The sequence below is a fragment of the Macaca thibetana genome, chromosome 4 (genome assembly GCF_024542745.1).
Source record: "Macaca thibetana thibetana isolate TM-01 chromosome 4, ASM2454274v1, whole genome shotgun sequence".
Lineage (NCBI taxonomy): Eukaryota > Metazoa > Chordata > Mammalia > Primates > Cercopithecidae > Macaca > Macaca thibetana.
Genome location: NC_065581.1, coordinates 89,802,629 through 89,824,389, shown reverse-complemented (window position 1 = coordinate 89,824,389; position 21,761 = coordinate 89,802,629). Strand labels below are relative to the sequence as shown.

Below are 21,761 nucleotides of genomic sequence, written 5' to 3'. Positions count from 1 at the left end.
AAGTATGCCAGGTGATTTCAATATGCAGCTAACATGCAGAACCATTTTTCTTGATTATAAGGAATTCCTCTGGTTTTTATTTATAAAAATGATTGTGATTTATATGATTTATTTATCTGTGATAACAGAAACACTATCCATTATTTCATATTCTTGTTTATAAAAGTATGTAAAATATAGAGTATAAAAATAAAATAAAAATTAATAAAAATATATTTCAGCAAACTACATGGAAATGTACTCAGGAACTACATTCTTGTGCGTTGATTGTGTAGAAATACGTTTAATGGGTAACTTAATCATTGCTGTTTTTCAACTAATATAACTGAGTTCTTTTCACCTGAACTTCGCATCTGTGGCATGTTTTTCATTCTAACTACACAGATACGCAGCTACAAAATGTTGAATAAAAATTTACCTACAACCATTGTAGCCTGTTGAAGAGATTTAGCTTAGTTGCTAAAATGTCAGATGCAACCTTGTAATGGGTTGCTTTTAAAAATCTCCCCTGCAGGCTTACCTTTCCTTCTACCCAGCAATTGCATTAATAGGTGCTTTTAAAAGGTAGCTGGTCCTCTCAAGATGTTGGCTTCTTTTAAAATTCTTTTAATCAAGATCTGCCTCTAATGCTCTTCATTTACTTTCTTAAGTGAAAATATAACATGAAAGCCAATTCCAAGCCACCGGAGGGGGCGAAAATAACTGTTTCAGGGGCTGGACCGAAACAGAGACACAGTGCTTCCCCTTTGAAGTATGGCCACCTGTGAACTCCTATTGATCTTGGGCAGCCAAGCTTCAAAGGACTAAGGCTGCACTTCTCCCCCACCTGGCCACTGCATGGTATAACACTTTTGAGTCAGCAGGGGCTACTTTTAAGTTAAAATTTGGATTAAAAAGCTAAATTGTGAGAGGTGAATAGCTCATAAGGTAGCTTTTAAAACATAAATATGATTTGAGATCTGCTCAGTTGCATCTTCTGCACCTCCTTCCTTTACCCTCTTGTCACCTTCGGTATTTTAAAGGTCAGCCTTTTTCAAATGAGTTTCTATATCAGAATTTAATAAAGTCACTAACATGAAGGTGAATAGTTGATCTATCTACAGCAATCAGGAAACTGAAAAGCCAAAATAGCCTCCCACCTACATCTGTTGACCTTGTAATGGAAAAGGAAATTCAGCAGAGAAACGAAACTGTTTTTCTTTGTCTTTTCAGTGCGCTGTAATAGAAATGGTGATTTGTTTATAGATTTAAAATAAATTTTGAGAGGTAGTTGCATTTTGTGATTCTATATATTTACTAAAGTATATGTATTCAGACTGTTTCTTAGGATGTGTTATAATCCTAAAAAATTCTCAACTCCTAATGGGGTCCTTTTAGTATATGAGAAAGTTAAAGAAGATAAAGCTTAATATGGAAATATTGCAATATTCAGGTTTAGTAGTTGAACATACCTTGCTTTGTATTCATGAAGATTAGTATATAGTTAAGAATAAAAGACTACTATCTTACGTCTATAATGATAGCATTTTCCTTTAAATTGGACTATTACGTTAAACATATTTTAAAATGTGGTATCCAGTAAGAAAATACCAACCTTTTAAGTTTCCATTTCCATTTTAATCCTCAGAAAATGACTGTCCTCCTATGACTAGGACTTGAAAGAACTTTTTTCTCGGCCCAGGCGCGGTGGCTCACGCCTGTAATCCCAGCACTTTAGGAGGCCGAGGCCGGGGGATTACGAGGTCAGGAGATCGAGACCATCCTGGCTAACAGCGTGAAACCCCGTCTCTACTAAAAATACAAAAAATTAACCGGGCGTGGTGGTGGGGGCCTGTAGTCCCAGCTACTCGGGAGGCTGAGGCAGGAGAATGGCATGAATCTGGGAGGCGGAGCTTGCAGTGAGCCGAGATTGAGCCACTGCCCTCCAGCTTGGGCCACAGGGCGAGACTCTGTCTCAAAAAAAAAAAAAAAAAAAAAAAAAAAAGAAAGGACTTTTTTTCGTGGATGAATACCTTAGTCACAAAAGATGTATGTAAGGGGTAATACCAAAGTTCTCACTACTCAGAAGAGTTTAGGTAAGCTTTGCATAAAACTAGAAAGATTCTGAAGACTTGGTTCAAATCAGTTACTAGAAACATCTCAAAATTGCACTCAAACTTATAATTGGATCGTAGGATTAATAATAATTTATTCTACTTTTCCATTAGAACAGTGGACAGAATCACCTGAAATGTTTTGTTCCACGATATGGTACCTGTCATTCAGGGTAGGGAAGAATTATAATCTCAGATGAGAATATGGAAGGGTAATGGAAAAGTTGGATACAGGAAATATGTGTAAATCTTTCACTCATTTTTAAGACAGTCACATAGAAAGAAATGAGAAAGACTAACAAAATCTGTGTTGCCTATTACGCAATTTATACAATTTGCTATTATGTACATACTTATTCATCTATAGACATACATTTTTTGAAAGACTCTCAAATTTTACTTGTTTTATATACAAAATATTAATAATAGTCTGCATTTTTAGGAGGTGAAGAAACGGTCAGTTTTATGCTGTGGAAGTAACATTTCATTTTTGCCAACACTAGCAACTATGAAACAAAGCCCTCACTTTTTTTTTAAGCATTTTAGTATTAATGGCAATCACAGAGTTTTACTTAGTCTCCGATAATAGAAATAATGTAAGCTGTGCACTTGATATGCACAAGTAGCATTTCCTTAAAAGTTTTGAACTGCTGCTACAACTAGCCTGTTCCTGATTTTGTACGATAAGGTAAATGACCTCTCACATACGTTCCTATTTAAAGATCTCAGCAGAACATCATAAGCATGCCAACACTTTGTCAGTATTATATTTTGTTTAATCTGCAACCTTCTATTTATTGGCTTTCATTTATTTGAAGCAACTTATGACAAGAGTTGTCATAAGTTACACACTTATAATGTGTACTCGTGTTTAAAACATATGTGTGTGTGTGTTTGTGTGTGAAGTAAACACTGTCTTTACTATCGGGAATCTTAAAGACCAGAAAATGAATAAGCTCATGAAATGATGAAAAACACTGAATTGTATGTTGATTTTATTTTCAAGGGTCAACTTTAAAAAATTTATTTATTTTTAAATTTTTAAATTTAAAAAAATTATTTATTTATTTATATGCTTGTTTGTTTGTTTATTTATTTATTTATTTATTTATTTATTTTAGATGAAGTCTCGCTCTGTCACCCAGGCTGGAGTGCAGTGGTGTGATCTCGGTTCACTGCAACCTCCACCTCCCAAGTTCAAGCGATTCTCCTATCTCAGCCTCCCAAATAGCTGGGACTATAGGTGCCAACCACGATGCCTAGCTAATTATTTTTGTATTTTTAGTAGAGACAGGGTTTCGCCACGTTGTCCGGGTTGGTCTCGGAACTCTTGACATCATGTGATCCGCCTGCCTCCGCCTCCCAAAGTGCTGGGATAACAGGCATGAGCCACCGCGCCCAGCCAGGGTCAACATTTTATTTCAAATCTTTAATATTCTATATTCAGTAAAAGGTTTTTTAAATAACAAGTGTAAATAAGATTCTAACAAATCGAAAGAATAGTTTTGCTTACTAACACCTTACACTAACAGTGTAATACAATACTTAAAAAGTATTTAAGTTACAAATGATGATTGTCTACTAATATCTCCTTTTGGTGATGTAAAAATTTAAGAAGCTCCAGGACAAAGTACTGGAAACTTTAATAAAAGATGAGCATTGATCACCTCCCAAATGTTTTTATTTTTTTTAAACTGAAACTTTCATTAGACGTGGTTGAAAACCATGAAACCTCTGTACAAATTATCTTAAGTATTCGATATTTAATTTAAAAACTATGAGCACTGAAGCATAAATTGTAATTACACAACAATTTAATTTTTTAGTGATTTACATAAGAAAAATGAATCTTTTTTCTTTATAGTTATAGCCATATAATTATGGTTATATCCATATAGTTATATATGTTATATCCATATAGCTATATAAATATATGCTATGGTTATATCCATATAGTTATATATATACAATTATAGTAATATCCATATAAGCATATATTTGTTTATATTTCTGGCAAATAAATACAACATGTGCAATATCCATTCAAATTTAGAAATTGTTTTCTTACTCTCAGACTGCTTATCATATCTATCTATCTATCTATCTATCTATCTATCTATCTATCTACCTACCTACCTACCTACCTACCTACCTATCTATATCTATCTATATCTATCTATCTAAAGGGGTATGTTTAAGTTTAAAAGTAAAGTTGTCATTTTTTAAAAACACTGTGGCTCCAAAAATAATGTTTGATGTTGCTGTACGTGAGCACCACGTATCTTTCATCTAACCTGCAGAAAAATTAAAATGATTTAATTTCATATTGTGTTATTGCTATATTAATAATAACTATATTGTTAAAATATTAATGGTTTACTTTTTAATAATTGTCCCAAGGAAACAAGAATTTTTTAAGACTTTGATTAGCATTTTATTCTATTTACCTTTTATAGCTAGCAATGTCGGGCACATGACAAGGACTTTTTGCTTCACTCTGACTAGAAACATGGTCTAAAGAGAAAAACATTCCTATAGAGAGAATTTAAGAATTATTTGATGGTAGGAGGGACTGACGAAAAATCTATTTGAAATAGTAAACAGTCATCACTGTTGTTGGAAACTAATTAGGAGTAGCTTGAGATAACATTTTCAACAGCACAAAGTTTTCACTTAAATAGAATGCAAATATTATAAACAGTTAACACAGAAGAAATGTCTCTTGCTCAAGGGCACTACTCTCCACCCTGGCCTTTGATTCTTGTGAATGAATTAGCAAAGATTTGAATCTGTTATGTGTTGAATGGCCAGGAAAGACTGGGATGGATACGTGGGTTTAAACACAGAACTCCGTGCAAGTTAGATTTAGGGAGCTTTCACAGTAATTGCAGAACCATCAGGTTGGAGAATGCTAGGTAGAGACCAGTAATTAAAATTTTAAAAACATGCTAATTGTCCAACTTGTTAAGTAAAATCAATACATACTTTGCTCACCTTCGTTACACATACTTTTAAGCCTCAGCTATTGGGATATCTTTCATTTATACGTTCAAACAAAAAGGGAAATCTATCATAATGAATTTCAATATACTTTCTTTTCTTAAAAATTTCTGCCATTTGGTTACTTATCTAATGAACCAAAAATTGGGGAGAAGAGAGGGAAGATTTAATATATTTTATAGGATCTTGACCTCCTTTTTATGTATGTGCTTGTTCTGCTTAGTTCTAAAACGTATGTGATGCTTTCTTTGAAACATGATAATAAAACTATGATAAGCAATATAACCTTTCTTTTTTAAAATTTATATGTATATGTATAAACTAAATTTTTATGTATATGCTTGTTCTTCTTAGTTCTAAAACATATGTGATACTTTCTTTGAAATATGATAAAACTATAGTAAACAATATAATATTTTTTAGTTTGTACTCCTTTTATTCAATTAAAATAAAAATTTATAGTAAGCACCATTTACCTGACGATACTATTAGTTACTGGAAATTTAGGTCTTAATAAGACAAACCAGTTACACACAAGGTTGTGTGGGAGCAAATAGCAAATATATCTAACCTGCTCTAGAGGTTTGAGGACGTACTCTTGGAGAAAATAATGTTTTAGCTGAGACTTGAAGCACTAATAAACTTTAATCAGGCAAACTGGAGAAGAAGAATTGGATTTATTTGAGTGAAAACCGAAAGAGGACGTGAACTACGTGATTCCTAGTTATGCACATAGTAGAGCACACGCTGTGTTCTAATGTTCACAGATGACTGTGCCTTATTGTATTGTTCTCTTAGCACAGGGTTTGTTACATCATAGGTGAGCCATCAAAGATTTAAAGAAAAATAAAATATTAGAGGCAAGGAAACAAGTCATTCATTCTAGAAACAAAAACATCAACCACAGATCAGGTATTTGGGGGAAAACTGCAAAGACACCATTGGTGAAAACACTAGGAAGTAAAAGTATGTAGGCAAGAGTGGTGATGGGAAAGAAACACTGAGAAAGAAGAAAAAACAATGACAGATGAATAAAATATTTTTTGTTTCATCAACTAAGCATATTTTGTTCTCTTGGCACTCCTGATACCATACCTCACCTTTTTCTATTTCTTCTGATAGCCAAGACTCTTCATATTCCACAATTCACCATCAGAAAGACGGCACGCTCCTCTGATTCACAGGTAAATGTACAGTACAACCTTTCATGACAACATACCAGAATTTTAGTTTATGTAAGTTTAGGTTGCTTCTTATCTAACTTGTATTTTTATGTTAGAGAATAGGAATTGTTGTTAATAGTGAAAGTTTGCCGTAGTGATCTAAAAGAGGAGAAAAAAATGGAAATTGAAAATGTAAGGATTCATGAATCTACCTTAAACACTTACTGGAAAAATGATAATAATCCTTCTTAGTAACACATTTTATGTGTCTGCATTTTTTACCATTGTATCTAAGCAAATAGATGAGATGGCACGAGCTTGAGAGAGAAAAGCATTCTGTAACAGAGAAGCAACGTAAGGGCTCGACTTGTGAGTTTGAGATTTTTCATAATGCTGTGGCTTCAGAAGTGCTTTTCTTATCAAATTCTCTCTCCTCTTCATCAGTTTCAGAGTCCATGCACTTTGTCATCCACATCATCATCCATTATCCATTTTTCTGCCAGGCTGAGAAAACACTGAAGGATGAAAACACTTTCAACTGACATTGGGAGAGTGAAATAACACACCGAACAAGCAGTGGTTCAGGGACTCTATTTCTTCCTGGTGTGTAAATGACTGCAGCCACGCTGTTCAGTAGATTGATGGAAAGATGAAGGGACAGAGTAGCCTACATTCCACCAATCTATTTCAAGGATGACAAGACCTTCATGACGCTTGAAAGGACATTTCTATTTCTTATTTTTTAAAAAATATTCAACTGTTTAAATATTAGTGAAGATAAATGTTAAAAACACTAGTAGGATACAAAAGTTGCAATCTTAAAAGGATCACATTTAGGCTACTGTAGATATCTTGAAATACTCTGCTTTTGGTAGGCAGAAAATAGAGTATGATGTTTCCATGAAGCTTAGCCAAGTGGAGGAAATTTGGCCTAATTGAACAAGAACTTATCACAATGTATTTTCAGGACCTCTGTATAGGAGCGTATGGAATCTAACAAATGTGTTCAAATTCACTAACCTTGTCAGTCTTATTTACATAATACTGAACAATGCAAAATAAAATCTTATAAACAGCCATTTAATACTTGGGTGTATGTGAAGTTTGTCTTTAAAAAATTTCATTTTAAAATGGTAAGTGAAGGCCTCTGCAACGTTGAAGTTCCCATGTATATAATGTTTTGTTTGTAACTTCTTAGAAGATAGTATCAGTTGAGAAACATAGCTGAACTGACCAAGATAAATAGGGAAGATTTTACTTTACTCTTTAATTTATAATCATATTAAAACAATTCCTTCTTACTGAGAGTTAGAGCAAAATGATTGTTGAATATTTTTCAGTTCCATAATAGACTCTCTCCAGGAAACAAAACAGACAAATCAGTACACCAAAATGGTGCAAATAATTTTCCTTTGAATGGCAGGCAATATACAAAATATCTGAATTCTGACAGACTCTGAAGTTATTAAAGGAATTTTATGTCAAATAGTTCATATGTATACATTTGGATAGTATTACAAAATTCAAAGGTGTCTTGTGTTAAGGAATATAAAATGCAATACAATCTAACGTTCAGCCTATGTTTACGATATTAATATTAACCCAGACATTCTTAGAGTACATTGTATCCTTTTATAAAATAGATAAATACATGAGAGATATTGAAATAAACTTCAGCTTTATAAATAAATCTTTTAATGTTCTAATAACTTTGAGGAAAAAACTGATACTCAGTACACCTTTTATCATCTCCCTCTCCAAAAAGAGTACCATAATAAAACAATTTAATTTAAAATTATTGAACCAAATGTCTTTTAAAAACAACAAGCGAATGCATTTAAATTTACTAATATTCTAGAGAATATTGAATGTGATTTGGAAACTCTTGAAATGTAATTCAGTAATTCATTGCATTCCAACCTTTTAACCATTTATCTTTTAAGAAGTCTAACAATAAGATTCATTACAAATATTGACGACCCTTTTCCCTGCCGTGCTATAGCCTGAGAATGTGTTGACTTTGGATGGAAAAGAGTAGCAGTGAGTGAGTTTGGCCATTTACTACAATGAAAGCTGGCTTCTAACCTGCCTCCATATTTGTGTCACTGATATGCCATTGCAGCCTGTTTTTATCTTTTAATAATACAAGAAACCAAACAAATCATATATTAGTTTTTAGAGCTTACAAAATGCACCAATAACAAGTTGTTTTGTCCATCTGTACTTACTCGAACAATTATAAGTTACTTATATGTCTGGGAACTGAATGAAGATTTTTCTCTTTCTCCTTCCTTTTCATCCTTTTTTCCTATTAGTATGTCTTCTTTTTATCTCCCTTTCTCCTCCCCTTCTTCTTTCTCCCCTTCTCTTCTTCCTTTTCTTTCTTTTTCCCTTTATTTATTCCCTTCTCTTCCTCTTCTTTTGTACCTGTCTCCTTTCTTCCTATCTCTTCACATTACTCACAACTAGGATGTCAAAATGAGAATGCTACCAGAGTGAAGGTCCTCATAATTTCCTGAATCTGAAGTTGCTAGATTAATCTAAATTTATGCAAATTTTAAGTGAGTTTCTTGGCAGGGCTCACTTGAGTCACATAAAATGGGTTATTTAGTCTGAAAATGTTCAACTGGTAGGAGAGAGATTTTTTCCATCTTTCTTTTAATGTAACTATTTCTTTTCCCCAAAGTCTAGCCTTGCGATATTTATGTGTTCCTTTATTTTTCTTGTACTATTTAATACTATCTCTCTTATCTCCTAAACTTCAAAACTTAAAATTGAACTACCTCTACTTTTTCAAAATTTGTTTTTACCTGCTCTCATTCAATATCATAGAATCATCTTCAATATTTATTTTCAAAAAGCAGACACAATTTGAAGTAGTAAATCTCATTCTGCCAAAATTGACTTTAGCTGCAAAGCCAAAACATATTCTTGCTTCATTTTATTTCATATTCTTACTCTATTGTGCTGATCTAACCTGGTGTTCATTTTTGTCCATTCTTGTCTCTATAATTACATATTTTTGTTTGCAGTTATTTTATATGCCATTATTATACTTCATTTTTTTCTTTTCTAATATTTGATTTACATAATATATACTACTTTTCCAACTCTGAAGAACTGTAGCTCCAGAAGTTGCTTAGTCTAACTTGTTTTTGAAATAAATATGATAAATGGATTTGTACACTGCTTGTTATCTTTTGCATGCATGTGATTTAGCATACCACAAAATAATTCTATTTGGCAAAGATTCTGGTGGCAAAACTCAACTAGGTAAACCAATTTATTCCTGAAATTCTCTTCATTTACTGGTGAAATGTTGTAAGACAATTCTTCATGGGTCGTTTGTTTCTGTACATCTTGCAAACAGGCACACTGACTGCTCTTTGTTCCAGAGTATCTTTTAAAGGATACTTGTATAAAGAACAGTCAAGGATCATAAAGTTAATATCTCCTTCTGAAGTAACAGGTTTGCTTATACTCATGGAATAAGTATACTCATGTCTCCCTTGGGAGGAAAGGGTAGGCGTATTTATTATACAATATAAAATATTCAGGTCCCCTAAACTCAGGGTTTCTCTTCTATAATACAATGCAGGTACCATGTATACCAATTCATGTTGCCCTGAAAGAATCAGGGCTTGGGGAAATAGTGCAAACACTTATCCTTTGTTCTGCTATTACAATAAACCATCCTTTACCTCCGCCCCAGGAGTCTTGTGTCATCTAACAGCATCCATGAAACTTGACAGTCTATTTCCCACCTTTAAGAGTTTTTGACAGGTCTTGGCAACCTAGGTGACATTCTTATAGAGAGATGGCTTTCTGGAAGAGTGTCCCTTGAGGACTCATTATTGAACTCTGAGTAAAGCTCATGGAGACCAGTAATGAAATGTTGACAAAATTGTGTGTTCAATCAGGCAATAAATGGTCCTCTACTTTATTTTCTATTGATGAGGATAAATTGGAGAGACAAATTGCAAGATGAGAGCCTGAAAGCAGGTTCTAAGACAAATACCCAAACACTGCCTTGGTGTTGCTAACTGCCTTCCAGGCTGGAGGGTGTGGGGAGTACTTCTACCAATCTGCATCCAGTCCCTGGTTTGCCCCACTGCAGAAAGTCATACTAATATTTGCTTGGGAGAGGGCAGATGTTTCTGACCCTCTTTGGGAAATATTTATAGGGATGTGCACTCACACAGATGAAATAAGAGACAGTCATCAACACTGTGCCAGAAACCCAAGAACTCATTAGAAATTTTATTGGTGCTTGAGAGATGAGGGGCCGGGCATACATGTAATGCTCGTTAAGAAGAATGGCAACAGCTGAGCTATCTTACAGTTCAGCACTGCCTACAGTCTTTGCTGCCAATCTTAAATTCACTTTGTCTCAGGGATTTTGCAGTGAGTCCTGGCTGCTATAAGAGAGCTTTGGTACTCTCAGGAAGAATTTCATGGGAGAGATGATTTTTCATGGAAAATCATAGATGAGGCAATAGCTAGCACTAGCGCTTTTAATGCCAAGATTTGGTTTAAAATGTGAATGCAGTTAACTCATGAGAAAATAAGAAACAGACACAAAGGGAAGTTGATAAATTAACTCTGCAAGCCTTGCTACCCTGGCGTAGAGGGTAGAGTAGGGTGTTAAAATTGCACAGTAAAAATAACAGAAATCACACAAAACAAACATTGCAAGGTTAGAGTTCCTTTGGCTAAAAGAACCTTTATGTGAAGGGAAAGATAACAAGTCACTCTCCCTACTGAGGGAAAACTTAAGAGATATTATTCTTGTAATGGACAGCAGATGATATGGATTAAAATGGTCTCCTAATAAAAGACTGACAAATCAAGCCTGATTCAGTCAAACAAAGCTTGTGGTTTTAGTCAGAAAGCAAGGTGACTGTGGCTTCTGACACAGAAGAACCCCAAACCGAGAATGTCAGTAATAATGGCCTAGCTGCCCTGTAAAAAGTTTAGAATGAGCTGGAAACATTAAAGTTTGTTTCTGAGTTACAAGATGCTGTCATGCTGCTTGCAATAGCAGTGAATTCAAAGCCTTGCTTACTGGCTCATAACTACTCTCTTCCTTCATGTCCTCAGTTCCTCTTTACTCATACACCTCAAACATCCTTGCTGTAATGACAAAGATAATTAGGCATGAGACTAAGTCTGCCTATTTACAAGTGTAACTGAAAGCTATATAGAGCAATCCAAGCATGTTGGGGGGAACTTCAAGAAGGAGAGAGACAAACTTTGATGGCTCCATTGGACAGAACTGGCCAAGTCACAATCTTGCATGTTTGTGGAGCCCAAATTAATCTGATGCGGTTTGAGGAAGTTTTGCAGTAGAAAAGGATGCTAACATGATATTGTGGGTAGGGCATTGTACTATTTTTGTTGCTTCTCCATCTGAATGTATAGAAAGAATTGACATGTTCATTCTCATATCATCCTGTGTCATAAATTTCTGGAATTCCTTTGATTGAGAAGAGTAACATTTGTGTTTTGTTTTGAGGGCCACAGTGTTCTCAAACATATTTGCATGCATGTGTATGTGCGCGCATTCACACACACACACACACACACACACACACACACACACACACACACCTAAAACCCTCCTTCCTTGCTGGCTTAAAAAGAAATGGAATACTTTAATCACTTATCATTGCCTTCAAGTTACGGCCCTGGCATGGCTCAGATAAAATTGTCATGTATTATATAATATTAATCCCTGCACTATTTGTGGATAAAATCTTATGTACAGAAAATATAAGATATCTTTAATATCTTAAGTGAAACTTTATTTTTAGTTACACCTTTGAAAGAGTGAAAGAAAATAAGCATGGAGGCACATTTAGAAAAAGTGAAGTCCCAGGACATTTAAGCTTAATATGAGAGAATTGTGCCCTCTTTGCTTGTTGGCATGAAGAAAGAGGTTTGTAAATCAAGGATTAGGGAGTGCTCAAGACAAAATTTTTACTATATTAAAATTTTACTATGTGCATCTTTTAGAATAAAGTAAAAAACATCTCTAGGACTCCAACTCCAAATATCCTCATAGACATTTGGTGGCATTAATTTGCATAAGTGGCTATCTGTCCTAAGCATGAAGAGAGAGTTATTCTCTGCCTAAGCTTTATAAAAGGCTTGGGTATCTCTGCCTCATATGATTGGCAAAATTACCTTGAACAATGTCCAAAGAGAATTCTGGGAAGATGGTGGAGTAGGAAGCACCAGCAATCATTCTTTCTACCTCAATAGTAATTGCACTGGCAGAATCTGACTCTTGTAACTATTTTGGAAATCTGGAGCCTATTGAAGGCTTGCAACTCCCAGGGGAATGCTTCGTAGGTCAATTTTAGTTCTCAGCATAGTAGCAAGCACTTATCCCTCATGTAGGGTAAGCAGCTGTGCATGCATTCCAGGAGCAGCTTGCATACAGTTAGTGGGAGCCAGGGTGGGCAAAAAGGACTCCTTCCTCCAAATATTAGGGAGCTGTGCTCTGATTGCTGATTGCTGCTTCTGAATACTGAGGTGCAGAAAAGGAGGTGGGCAACCATTGTTCTTATACCTCCCTTGTTGTTGCAAGCTCCCCACCCTATAGCTAAAGTGACTTCCAGGGGATTTAAAGGGTTGGCACCTATTCCTCCACTCCTTAATTTTTTCTGTTTCCCCCTTTTTTAGGAGCCAGATATTTAAGACTAGGACATTCACAAATAACAGCATATACAGGAAAATTAGAAAGTGACCATACTTGCCAGGAAAAGGCACAGACTCAGGAAACACCTGAGAAAACCTTAAGTTTACATCACAGGCTGATCCTTAGCACAGAGACGGCATACAACAATTTAAAAAGAATAAACAAAAACAACAAATAGCAAACTCTGGGGAAGGGAAAGAAAGTGATTTCCTGAATTGCCACATTATTAGATTCAAATGTCCAGTTCTTGCCAAAAAAAAAAAAAAAAAAAAAAAAAAAGTCACAAGACACACAAAAAAACAGAAGAGTATGGTCCACTCAAAGAAAAAATAAACTATGGAAATTGTTCCTGACAAAAGAACAGAAAGCATATCTACTAGATAAAGATTTTGAAGAATTGTCTTAAATATACTCAAATAATTAAGGATGGGGAGAAAGCTAAGAAAACAATATATGAACAAAATGGAAATGTCAACAAAAAAGGTAGAAAACCTATAAATTAACCAAAAAAAAAAAAAAATTATAGAGCTGGAAAATACAATGGTTAAAATGAAAAAAAAAAAATTACTAGAAGATTCAAAGGCAGATTTGAGTAGGCAGAAGAAGGAATCAGTGACCTTGAAGATAGGACACTGGAAATTATCAAGTCTGAAAAATAGAAAAAAACTTTGAGGAAAAGTGAACTAAATCTGAGAAATTTGTGGAACACCATTAAGCAGATATCAACATAAAAATTGCAGGAGTCCCAAAGGAGAAGAGACAAAGTTCCAGAGAGAATATTTTTAAAAAATAGTAGAGAAACACCTTCTAAATTTGATGAAAGATATGAATATAAACATCCAAAGAGCTCAACAAACTGTAGATAAGATGAACTCAAGGACACCTACATGGAGAAACATATAATCAAACTTTTACAAGCCAAAGATGGAGAATCTTGAAAGCAGCAAGTGGGAAGTAACTTGTCATATACAAGAGTATCTCAACAAAATTATGAGATTTCTCATTAGAAACATTAGAGGACAGAAGGCAGTGGGCAAATATTTCAAAGTTCTGCTTGGAAAAATACTGTCAATCAGTAGTCTTGTATCTAGCAAAATTGTCCATAAATGAGGGAGGAATTAAGAAATTTACAAGTAAGCAAAAGCTAGGGAGGTTTTTGTTTGTTTGTTTCTTTGTTTTGTCATGTTTAAGGGAGTCCTGCTGGGTGAAATAAAAGGACACTAGACATTAACTTGAAGTCATATGAAGAAATAAATATCTCAACAAAAGTAACACATGGACAATCAGGAAAGCTAATATTATTATAACAATCATCTGTAATGACAATTTTTGTTTTCTATATGATCTAATATATTATTCCATTTAAAAAATTTAGTCTCAAAGCTAATACTATTGTAATTTTGGTTTGTAACTCTATGTTTTGTTTTCTACATACATCAAGAAATAATGAATTGTATTTCTTTATGTTTGGAGCACACAATGTAATATTGTAATAACAAAAAGTGGTGATAAAGCTGATAAAGGAGCAATGTTTGTGTTTTGAAGTTAAGCTGATATAAATTTAAATTGCAGTGTTATAACTTTATGTTGTTAAATGTAACTGCCATGATAACCACAAAGAAAACAGCTATAGAATACAAACAGAAGAAAATAAAAAAGAACTTTAAATGTTTTACTTCAAAAAAAATCAACTAAACACAAAGAAGAGAAATGCAGAAAATGAGGAACAGAAAAGCTGTAAGGCATATAGAAAACAAATAGGAAGGTGACACATGTAAGTTTCTATTTATCAGCAGTTACTTCATTTTATTTTATTTTATTTTATTATTTATTTATTTATTTATGGGGGGTGTGGGGTAAAGTCTCTTTGTCACCCAGACTGGAGTTCAGTGGCACGATCTTGGCTCACTGCAACCTCCGCCTTTCAGATTCAAGTGATTCTCCTACCTCAGCCTCCCGAGTAGCTGGGATTACAGGCACGCACCACCACACCTGGCTCAATTTTGTATCTTTGGTAGAGATGGGGCTTCACCATTTTGGCCAGGCTGCTCTTGAACTCCTGGCCTCAAGTGATTCTCAGCCTTCCAAAGTGCTGGCATTATAGGTGTGAGTAACTGTGCCCAGCCTCAGCAATTACTTTAAATGAAAATAATTTAAAATATCCAATGAAAAGATAGAGATTTGCAGAACAGATTAAAAAACCATAATCCAACTGCCTGCTTCCTACATTTGAATTAAATTTACATCCAAAGACACAAGTAGATTAAAAGTAAAGGATGAGAACAGATATTTCATGCAGATAGTAACCAAAAGAGAGCAAGATGACTATAATACTATTAGACAAAATATGCTTTAAATTTTAAAAAATGGAAAAGACAAAGAAGGACATTTTATGTTATAAAAGTTTTAATACAACAAGAAGATATCACAATCATAAACGTGTACATACCTAATGACAGACCATCAAAATATATTTAAAAAACTGACAGAATTGAAGGGAGAACTTGTTCTACAATAATAGTTGGAGACGTAAAATCAAATTTTCAATGTATAGAACAACCAGGGAGAAGTAAGGAAATACATGAGTTGTACAACGCAGTATGCCAACAAGATCTAACAGATATACTGCCCACTCTACCCCAAAACAAAAACAGACACATTCTTCTCAAGCCCACATACGACATTTTCCAGGATAGACCATATGTTAGGCCACAGATGAAGTCTCAATAGATATTAAAAGATTCATACAAAGTATCTTCTTTGACCAGAATAAGATGAAGTATGAAATCAGTAAAAGAAAGGAAAGAGGAAGATTCACAAATTTGTGGAAACTAATTAATACATTCTTACACACAATGGATGAAAGAAAAAAATCGCACGAAAAATTAAAGAAAAACTAAGATATGAATGAAAACATGATCAGAAGATACCAAAACTTATGGAACACAGTGAGTGCAAAGGGTAAAATTTACAGTATAAATGCCTATGTTAAAAATCAAGAAAAATCTCAAATCAACAACCAAACTTTACAATTGAAGGAACTAGCATAAGAAAAGCAAGATACACCCAGTGCTAGCGGAAGAAAGGAAATAAGACTGAGTAGAGCAGGAGTGAACAAAATAGAGAACAGAAAAGCAGTGGAGAATATGATGAAACCCAAAACCAATGAAATCAAAGCACCAAAGCTAGTTCTTTGAAGTGGTCAACAAAATTGAGAAACCTTTTAGCTAGCTAATAAGAACAAAGAGTAGGACTCAAATTGCTAAAATCTGAAATAAAAGTGGAATATTACTACGAATTCTATAGAAATGAAAAGGATTGTAAGAGTGTATTATGAACAATTATATGCCAACAAATTTGATAACCTAGAGGAAATGAATCAATTTCTCGAAATATAAGACCTACCAAGGTTAAATTACAAATAAATTAAAATATGAATAGACCTGTAACTAGTGAGAAGATTGAATTAATAATTTTAAAAATCCTAATAAAGAAAGCCCTTGATCTGATGGCTTCACTGGTGAATGCTACCAAATATTTTAAGAAGCACTAATACCAATCCTTTATAAATTTTTCAGAACATTGAAGAGGAGAGAACACTTTCTAACTCATTCTATGAGACCAGTATTTTCCAGATACCCAAGCCAGACAAAGACACTACACAAAAAGAAAACTATAGGTATCCTTAATAAACATTAATATAAAAAATCTTCAATAAAATACCAGCATATTGAATTCAGCAGTGAATTAAGAGGATTACACCCCATGACCAAATGGGATTTATTCCTGGAATGATCTCTACATATAAAAATTGACCACTATAATGCATTACATTGAGAGAATGAAGAAAAAAACCCATATAATCATCTCAGTTGATTTAGAAAAAGCATTTGACAAAATTCAGCACCTTTTCATGATTCAAAAACTAAACAAATTAGGAATAGAAGAAAATTATCTCAATATAATAAAAGTCATATATGAAAATCCTGCTGGTAACAGCATACTCAAATGGTGAAAGAATAAAAGCTTTTCCTCTAAAAACATGACAAGGCAAGGATGCCTGCTCTTACCAATTCTATACTGGAAGTTTTAGCCAGAGCAATCAAGAAAGAAAAAGAAATAAAAGACACCTACATTGAAAAGGTAGAAATAAACATCTCTATTTGCAGATTATATGATCTCATATATAGAACTATATAAAAAAATCCCTAAAGTTTGAACTAATAAATCAATTCAGCAAAGCAACAGGATATATAGTCCACACACAAAAGTCAGTCACATTTCTATATACTAAAAATGCACAATCTGAAAAGAAAAGTTTTTTTTTAAATTGAATTTATAATATCATCAAAACCAACAAAATACTTAGGAATTAACCATGGAGGCAAAAGACTTGTCTCAGTCTGTTTGGGCTGTTATAACAAAATGCCATAAAGTAAGTAGCTTGTAAACAACAGACATTTATTTTTCCCAGCTTTGGAGGCTGGGAAATCCAAGACAGAAGCACTAGCAGATTCTGTTTGGTTAGAGCCTGCTTTCCCGTTTGTGAAAGTCCTCTTGCTGAATCCTCACATGGCTAAATGAGAAAACTCTGGTCTCTTCAGCCCCTCATAAGGGCACTAATCTCATTGACGAGTACTCCATCCTCATGATCTAATCACCTCCTAAAGGCCTCACTTTCTAATATCATCACATGGGGAATTAGGTTTCAACACACAAAGTTTGGGGTCACACGTTCAGACTGTAGCACTTGTACAATAAAAATTACAAAAGATTGTAATTTTTTTTTGTAAGAAAGAAAACATTGTAAGAAATAAAGAATTCAAAAATAAATGTAAGCACACCCCATGCTCATGGATTGGAAGACTTAATCCCATTCAGATTTCAATAGTACCCAAAGCAATCTACAGACTTAATGTAATCCCTATCAAAATCCCAATGGTATTTTTACAAGAATAGAAAAACTCATCTGAAAATTCATATGAAATCTCAGGGACTCTGAATAATCAAAATGACCTTGAAAAGAGCAAAGATGGAGGACTCAAACTTTCTGATTTCAAAATTTTCTACAAAGTTATCGTAATAAAAAAAAGTATAGTACTGGCATAAAGACAGAGAGAGCAATGGAAAATAATAGAAAACTCTAAAATAAACCATCACATATATGGTCAAATAGTTTTTGACAAGGGGGCCAAGGCCATTAAATGAGGTAAAGGAACAATCAGTGCTTGGAAAACTAGATATCTATGTATCTCTATCTATCTATCTATCTATCTATCTATCTATCTATCTATCTATCTATCTATCTATAAAGTGAAGTCAGACGCTCAACACCATATACAAAAATTAAAATAAGAAATCAAAATGGTTCAAGGACCTAAATGTAAGGACTAAAATTATAATAAGCAGTAGAAAATATAGTGTGGTTGATGGGGGCTGGAGTATGGAGGAATGGGGAGTTATTGTTTAATGGTTATAGAATTTCAGTTTTACAAGATGAAAAGAGTTCTGAAGGTAGGTGGTGGTGATGGTTGCACAACATCATGAATGTATTTAGTATTATTGAACTATTACTTACAAATGTCAAGATGCTCAATTTTTTTTTATGTGTATCTCACCACAATAAAAAACTTGGGCAAAATCACCTTAAACAATTCTCCAACCCCAATTTTATGGCTTATGCAAGCCCTATTACCTCACCTAAGATTCAAGAACTCTGATGATTCCAATGTTCAGGCACTTTTGTAAGTGTAGGGTTTCCCTTTACTCCTTTCGTCTTCATCTTCTAATCTGTGTGTAGTCTATGTATTATCACAACGTGTCGACAATCCCCTTAGGTGCTTTCACAAGATATCTCCTTATACCAAACATTTCATAAACTTTACTGAATAACTGGAATGAGAGGGTGTCAATGTTGATCTTCTAAGGTCCTCCAGGCTTTATTAATATTTCTCCTATTTGTACTGATGTTCAGATCTTACTTTTTAAATTGCATAAACCAAATATGAAGAACTCAGTAGATAATAGAAAAATTGATATTTTCCTTTTCATTTTAAAATCCTCCAAGATTATCTCAAATTACTTAATTTGGACTCTAAATAATCATAGATTCACATAGAAATATTTTAATCTAAAAATTCTGTTCTTAAGGATATATAAATACTTTTTTCTGTTAGCTCATTTTATGGAAACAGTTAAATACATTTTTGCAAACTATTGAAGGTATCTTAAAAAGGCTGGGAAGAGGTATGATATATACAGCAATATTGTAAAACAAATCATTTTTTACCCTTTTATAGAGACTACTGTGACATATAATTTTTAAAGAGTTTAATGAGTTTGGGGATTTCAAATGTTAACCACTGCCATATTTGGAGCTGCCAGTACCAAATATTTTTAAAGTGACTACTTTCTTTTCTTTTCTCTGTGACTACACTTAAGACATTGCAGAAGAAATTGTCATCAATAAGAATATAACTTTTTAAATATCAGTAAGAAAAAAATAATTTTGAGAATACATCATACTCAGTATTAAACATAATACAAGCTGGACAGAAAGATTGAGAGATCTTGAAAGTGCAGTGCGGTAATGTCCAGTTTGAAGAACTTTTGGCCCAATGGAATTAATTGGGCCGTTCTTCTTTCTCTCTTTCTCCCTGCACCCCTGCCCCTCGTGAAAGGGTAACATAAAAGATATTTCTTCCTTGAAATTTTTCTGGAACTTACTGATAGATACATCTTGAATTAGAGTTTTCTTTGAAAAAAAATTGTTGATTCAATCTTCTGGACTATACAGTGTTTCAATTTCCTTTTTAGACAGACACTTTGGTATATTTTATAAGTATCTGAAACATTCATATTGATTGGTATAAAATTTTTTCTTTTTAAAAATATTGATTGATTGATTGATTGATTGAGACGGAGTTTTACTCTTGTTGCCCAAGCTGGGGTGCAATGGCACCATCTCGGCTCACTGAAATCTCCACCTCCCGGGTTCAAGCAATTCTCCTGCCTTAGCCTCCCAAGTAGCTGGGCTTATAGGCACCTGCCACTGTGTCCAGCTAAGTTTTGTATTTTTGTAGAGACGGGGTTTCACCATGTTGGCCAGGCTATTCTTGAACTCTTGACCTCAGGTGATCCACCCGCCTCAGCCTCCCAAAGTGCTGGGATTTCAGGCGTGGACCATGGTGCCCAGCCAAAGTTTATATATATGTTCTTTTAATGTCTATAGCATTTGCAGTTGTGTGCTCTGTTTCATTATTGATATTGCTTACTCATCTTTTTTTTTCTAATTTAGTTTCTGCTGAGTAGACAATTTTATTAACAATATGCAAAAATAAAATTTGTGTTCTGTTGATCCTTTCCATCGTATTTGTTTGTTTCATCACTTTCTGCTCTTAATAAAGTTTTTCTTCATTCTATTTCCTTGGGTTTATCTGTTATAATTTTTCTAACTTCTTGAGACGGATCCTTACCTCATTAGTTTTCAGGTCTCTTTCTCTATAATGTATTGTTTAAGATTTTAAATTTTCCCCTAAATATGGTTTTAGCTAAATTTACAAAGATTAGAAAAGATGGGAACATCACACACTGGGGCCTGTAGTGGGGTGGAGGGATGGGGGAGGGATAGCATTAGGAAAAGAACCTAATGTAAATGATAAGTCAATGGATGTAGCAAGCCAACACAGCACATGTATACATATGTAACAAACCTGTACGTTGTGTACATGTATCCTAGAACTTAAAGCATAATAAAAAAAGAAAGAAAAAGTTTAGATGAAAGTATTTTATAATTTCTGTGTTTTTTTTTAAAGTGTTGTTTCATGAGTACTTTCAAATACAATTTTAAATTTATAACTACAGGACATTTTTAAAAGTTGTTTCATTATTTCTAACTTAATTGTTTTGTGATGAGAGAATATTATACTATATCAGTCTTCTAATAATTGTTGAGATTTTGTGGTCAAGTACAAAATCAATTTTTGTACGTGGTCCAGGTGTGCTAAAAACTAAAGTTCATTATTCTATTATTGTGGTTGTGTTTGTATGTTCATGCCTTCTATAAACTCGCTGATGTTTTTGTCTGATTGTTTTGTTAATTACTGAGAGTTATGTTAAAATTTTCCACTCTGATTATAGTCTATTTTGGTTTGCAAATTTAGAGTGGTTTTGTTTTTGTTTTTTGCTTTCATAAATGGAAATTGCTCAGGCTGACTGCCTTCTGTCTGTCTTACTCTAAGTAAGAAAAGCAAGGTCATCATTAGCAAATGGCAATTGCAGCACAGCAACATCAAGAGTCCACTTCACACTTAGGACAGAATGCTGCACCTCCTCTTTGTGGCTTCTGGTACGCCACATGTTAAGAGACGCTTTTCTAGTAGGAACTAAAGAAATGATTCCTGAAAGGAGTCTTTGTATATTCTTTCTTTATTCATTTTAAGGCTGTGTATTTCAAAATATATGAATTCAACTCGTACTATTCTGATGAGTTACAAACTTTATATTGTTACAAGACTCTACTTCTTCCAAAACATTTATCTGATATCAACTTTTTTGAGATTAATATTTGCATGATATATCTTTACTTGGTCTTTATAATTCTTTATCAATCTAATACTCACTATTGTCTTTCTCTGGCTATTCTTGGTGTTGTTTTCTCTTTGTCTTTTATTTTCTGTAATTTCACTAAAATATTTAAAAGTTTGGATTTATTTTTCTTTAACATACTTGGAATTTGATGGATGTTTTGTTTGGATCTGATGTATGTTCTTGTTTTCTCTTTAAATATTTTTCTGCCCTTTC

At 33.7% G+C, this 21,761-nt stretch overlaps 1 non-coding gene across 1 annotated transcript; it reads right to left on the bottom strand.

The window, feature by feature from the left end:
• Positions 1 to 21,162: 21,162 nt before the first annotated feature.
• Positions 21,163 to 21,372, bottom strand: LOC126954135 (small nucleolar RNA U3). The gene has a single exon (XR_007725564.1). It is a non-coding gene; the product is annotated as a small nucleolar RNA U3 (small nucleolar RNA).
• Positions 21,373 to 21,761: the final 389 nt, after the last annotated feature.